This window comes from Molothrus aeneus, chromosome Z (assembly GCF_037042795.1).
Source record: "Molothrus aeneus isolate 106 chromosome Z, BPBGC_Maene_1.0, whole genome shotgun sequence".
NCBI lineage: Eukaryota > Metazoa > Chordata > Aves > Passeriformes > Icteridae > Molothrus > Molothrus aeneus.
In genome coordinates, this window is record NC_089680.1 from 21,170,661 (window position 1) to 21,176,570 (window position 5,910).

A 5,910-nucleotide genomic window follows, 5' to 3' on the forward strand; every position below is an offset into this window, starting at 1 on the left:
GCGGGATTCTATGAGATTTTTTTACCTTTTCTGCTAGGATCACAAGATTATTCATTTGCTCATAAAAGTGCTTCAAATGTCTACTGCTGCTTTATGGGTTTTACCTGTCTGTTTTAAAAATGAATGTTGGTTCCCTATCAACAAGGAACATCTGCTCTTTTTTAGACTCTGCACAACAGAACAGTAATAGAATTCAGAATTAGATACATGACATGAGTGGATGACTGGGTGTGCGAAGCAACAATAAAGATCAGAAAATACTTCCTGACTATTGCAGGAGTAAACCAGAAGGATTAATACAGTTCATCAGTTGTTCTGCTAAAATAATCTTGGTTGCCTTACTGTAAGTCAGAAAAATGGAAGTCAGCCTGGAAAGTTTTCTGAAAGTTCACTATTAGACAAAAATAGTATAAGAAGCTACAGCCCAAACTCCTTCTCACTCACTCACTCACTCACTCACTCACTCACTCACTCACTCACTCACTCACTCACTCACTCACTCACTCATTCTGGCCACCTACTGCATAAAAAAGAGTATGATTAAGATAGCGAAGAGTCGAACAAGAAAAGAAAACTCTTCCAGTTAATTCTGCCAAGTTTCTAAGGTGTTATGTGATACTGTTCTGTGATTTGAGTTTATAGAATAGAAACCCAACAACACCACATACAATCAATTCTTCCATTTTGTCATTAAGTTTGAAATTAGAAGGTTTAGTTTTTGTTCAAAACTATAGAAATACAGTTTAGTTTGACCTACATACATACTGGAATAGGAAGGAGGCAGAATCACTGGGCACTTCCGTGCCCCAACACAAGAATTTGTAGTATGCTTTGTCTTTCTCCAAGTTGTAGTGAGAATAAAATTTATTAATTTTAGAGAGGCCCATTTACCTTCAACAGGTGATTCACACATAACATTCATTCAAATCCAAGAGAGGAAGAAGAAGATTTCTGCTTCATGAGGTACATCTCCACAACTGGTGACAAATATTAATGGGACAAAGCACACTTGAAATTAGGTGGACCAAGAAAAACTGAAATAAGTCCTTCTGGATACAACTGCATGCACAGATCTTGTCATACTTTCAAGCACTCAGTAATAATTTTAGCTGATGTTTCTTTGTGTGTCTGATTTTCATGTAGTAGAAACAATAGAAATACTTAGAGTTTTTGAGGCTCATTCAAATAGTTTTAGTGACGTCCAATAACCTATACATCTAAGCATTCTTTAAAATCCCCTAATGTTAATCTCACATACATGTGTATTTTAGGGCTTCAACTACCTTATTGGAAGGAAACATCAAAGTCTTAAAATTCAGAATTATTTTGTTAGGAAATAAGTAAGACTGATTGACTGGTGATGTTATTTAGCTGCCTGAAGTGTAATATGCCTTGTAATTTAGCAAATTGTAAATTAATAATTAAAAAGTAATGTAATGGCAGTGTAAAATGTTTCCTAGTAGAAGTCTTATAACTTATTTTTAAATGTGAGAAAGTAGTCATTTCCTAGATTTGTCCCTTCTGATGTAATACTATTTCTTTCTGAGATGCTATTCACCCAGGTATGAAGACTATGTGTTCATTTTGCCTTACTGATAATTTCCAGTATTTAATAATATTCATTTCTCTAAGAAGTATATTTTAAAATAAATTAAGTGTTCATACTTAAACAGTTTTATTTTTGTCTCTATATAGATCTCTTTCAAAATATATCTCAAGGCTGAAATTTTCAGGAAGCTAAAGGGCTATTCTACACTTATGTCCCATAACCAGCATTTAGAAGTACCCACTCTGTGACATTCTTACCAAAGTCTTTCCTTCCATCTCATTTTTTTTTATGAAGTGCTCATACTGAAATAAATGAAACAGAAGTGTGCAGTGGTACTTAAAAGCATCATGCATCCCAAGGGTACTAAAATGCCTCAGTTTAGGTATCTGGTTTAGCCCCTATAGATAGCAGATAGGTTAAATTTGCCTTCAGTACTTTTGTTCTCTATACTTTCAGGGCTTTTATCCAATGCAGATGTATGCATTGGATATTTTTAAAGTAAGTAGCATGAGATTTGAAAGGCTTACAAAGAAATTAATTATTTCAATTAATGTAAAGTAATTGCTATCATAAGTGAAGGTAAAATTAACTGCATGCATGGGTCAGTAAGTGCCACACAGGCTACTGAACTGTTAAGCAAGTTCAGGTTACCACATGCCACACTGAATAAGACAAAAAGTCTGGGGAAAATTGTGTGCTATTATGAGATTGAAACTGCTAACATAACACATACTTCCAAGTGGAAAATTCATATTGTGAAGAAATCTTTATAAGGAGGTTATAAAGACTATCTCTAAAAGTCTCTAAAACCTCTTATATTTTAAATGTAGTGATATTTGTTTTTAAGTAATAAAGCCCCAAAGTATAACAAGAAATGCATCTGTTATTTGGCTTCTTGTTACATGCCATTACCTGGAATCTATTTTATTCTTGACATATGTAGAACTCATAAACTCATACCACAGTGCCATTAATTATTTATTGTGCTGTAATTATTATGCTCAATTTCCCTTCAAAACAATTTGATTCCCTGGAGTATGGTATGACCCAATAAGGAAATATAAAGGAGTTTAATTTTCCTTTGGTGAAATTCAGAGTGAAGTTTTTTTTTAAAAATGTGATTGAATAAAACTGAAAAATTTCCTGTAGCAAAGAAACATACACCAAATACTGAAATGCTTTGTTAATGTAAAAAAAAAACCCTCATTTTGAGGGGGTTTGAGACATTAATCCTTTTAATATCCAGATAATACAATAGTACATGTATATATATTTGCTTTAACTCTGAACCTGACTAATATACCTTAGGGAACTACAATGCTTTTTTAGTAGCATAAGCACCAGAGAAGTGAGATACTTCAAATTTTTGAGGGAAAAGAAAGAACTTGTCTTAAATAACGCATTTTAGATGTAGGAGATTGTTGGTGGTTTGTGTTTTTTTTAAAAAATCATAAATTTTGAAGTGTCAGCTATTTATTTAAATTTAGTATTATACACTATATAGTAAATATATAACATTATACTTCTTATTATAGTATGTAGAGAATGGTATCCCAATTCATTTTTTAGTAGCTGTCAAATATGAAAACTTGCTTCTCTGTCTTGGCTCAAAATAGAGTAATATAGGAGACTAGAAGGCATAATCTGCATTCTGCTTTGTGGAACATTTGATCTAGGACTTTAACATTAAAAAAGTTTGCCCTTCCAGAGAGGAATAGCCACTCATAGGATTGAGCTGTAGACTTGGAGAGCCTTGTAAGCACATGATCAGCATTAAAGCCATATTTCATTTAATGTTCTGCTCTTTTTCTTCCCTCACATTGATTTCTCCAATTGTGTCTTCTATATGGAAGACCACTTTATTAACTGGTATAACTGGGTTATATTCTAAAATTTTAGTTTTTTTAAAATTCTGTAGCAAAAATAGTTGCTCACTTTCTTAGTTTTCTTCTCATATCCTTTGTTTCTGCTCTGTGGAAATGAGAGGAAACTACTTTTGAAAACTCAAAAAATAGCTTATAACAACAGGTGAGGAAGGAAAGGGTTTAGATGCTTAAGAGTAAATAGGTAGTCATCCTTCTCTGCACATGCATGGGACATTTCATATGGATCTTGAAACCACAGTAATTTTGTGGTGTAAGGGACCCATTCCTCAACCATCTCTTGCTTAGATCCTGGTAGATGTGATTGTTGTCTTGTGCTCTATTTTAACCTTTTCTGAAGAATGAATGTTGGGAAGTAATTAAGTGCAGAGAGTAAAAGGGTAAAGGAGAAAAGAAGAAATAACTGGCAGTAAGATAGTAGTTTGCAGGGCATCTCCTTAATACAAATAAAGGGAGAAAATGACACTTTTTTCTGAGGCTTTTGGAGCTTTGTAAATGTTGCAAACTTAATCAAGTGTATTGGTAACAGCAGTTATATAGGGATAGTCCCATAAAAATTTAATGTTCTTCACGTTTAAGTGTTACATGCATGCATAGTTATATAAACCTTTAGATGGTAGGCAAAATACGAGTATTTTATTTATAGCCAATTCACAGCTGTCTCAATATTCTGTCATGTTTTAACAATTATTGACATTCTGGAAATAATGTGTCAGCTTATAAGAAGAGTTCTAGATGAGCACTATTGCTTCATGTGTTAGAAGACCACAGTAGAAGTAGTTGGAGAAACCACTATATTCAACAGTTATGAATAAGCAATCCCTTCCTTTCTTGATAATAGGATTCCCAGAAACTGGGCAGGACATCAGAAGTTTACTGTCTCAGTCAAAGGAGATTTTCTGGGGTGCTATAGAGTCCCATAATGGATTCAAACCATTGAAATTCCTCGGGCCTTCCTCAAACCTGTATTATGTTCAGTACTCTTCCCAGTCCACAAATGGACAATTCTTAAAAGTAAAGATTTTTATTTGCAGTTCTGCTTCTCACTCCAAGCTCCTATGTCTCATAGGAGATGTTGGTGTGCCCTAGGTGTGTCTGGTGTGCTGGATGCCATCTGTCCAGTTCTGCCCACACTCACTGCCTTCCAGACCTCAAGCCGCATCTGCTTCTGTCACACACACTTCTGTGATGTGGAATGGCAGAGGATCTTGAGAAATACATGGTATCACCAAGGGGTTTGGACCTTTGTGATCATAACAGAGTTCCTTTGTTAGTTAAATTGTTCCTTACTTTGATGGGCTCTTCTGGTGTGGGGCTGCTTGTGTCCTGTGCTCTACAAGGCACCAAAGGTGTTTGGGTCTGTTACCATGCGTCACTGCATTATGGCAGAAGTAGCAGAGTTAGCAGTGGTAGTCATAGCACATACTGAAAACTAAGAAAAAATAAGTCTTATGCTTGGGGAAATCATGCAAGTCTGTAAGGCTCTAACTGGGATGAGCATTAGCTTTATTGTACAGGTATTTTATTATTCCAGGCAAAAGGTCATATGAGTTCAGGGAACTGTACAGGAGGGAGGTTTTCCCTCACATAAGTGAAGACTTGTTTGATTTTTAAATGAAACCAGATATGTATACTCAAGGAAAGTACATCCAGCAGGTATGCTAATGTTACATTCTCTGATTTGATTCTGCCTTTGAAACTTTTTAGCTCCTTATAAGAGTTTCTAGATGTTCACTTCCAGTAAAACCTAGAAGCTATAGTAAATTTTGTCCCATTTTCATGAGAATTCAGCTTCAGGAATATGACAGGAATATGGTAAGTTAAAGAAGAGATAATGTACCATTATCTCTTCTTTCAGTGTGAATAATCTCAACGTGAATTTTTGCAAATAATCTGTGTTCTGGTGTAAATTGTGGAAAATAATGTACACTAAATACTACATTTCACCACTGAATGTTTATTTTCCATAAAAGCCTGAAGTTGAGCATCACATAAAATACTGCAATTAAATATTACATTGTATAATTGTCAAACATTTAACTGAGATCTACATGCAGTGTTTGTGCAGTATTTTGCTTATGTTTCTGATGGCTCACTTTATTAATGCCTAGGACATTATTGATCTAATTATTTATTATTTTTAAAAGCAGAGTCAGAATAAAATGTATGTGTGTAAAATATTCAGCTAGGTTAGTGGTGGCTCAGACAAAAATAATTTGAATCAGTGAGAAATGTAAAATAAAAATTTGCATATGTAAGCCCATGCGTGAGGAAATAATATGAGCAGATGCAGTGCAGCCTACACAATGCACATAACTATTGTGTCTGTATCTTTGGAAGTGACAGATTTTAATACCATAAGATTAACTTGAATATCTTGTGTTTTTAAAACAAATACTGCATAGTGGCTCCTCCTGAAATGGTTTCAGGAGTATATCTGAAATTTTCTGTATTATAGAGTAATTTTATGTCTATGCT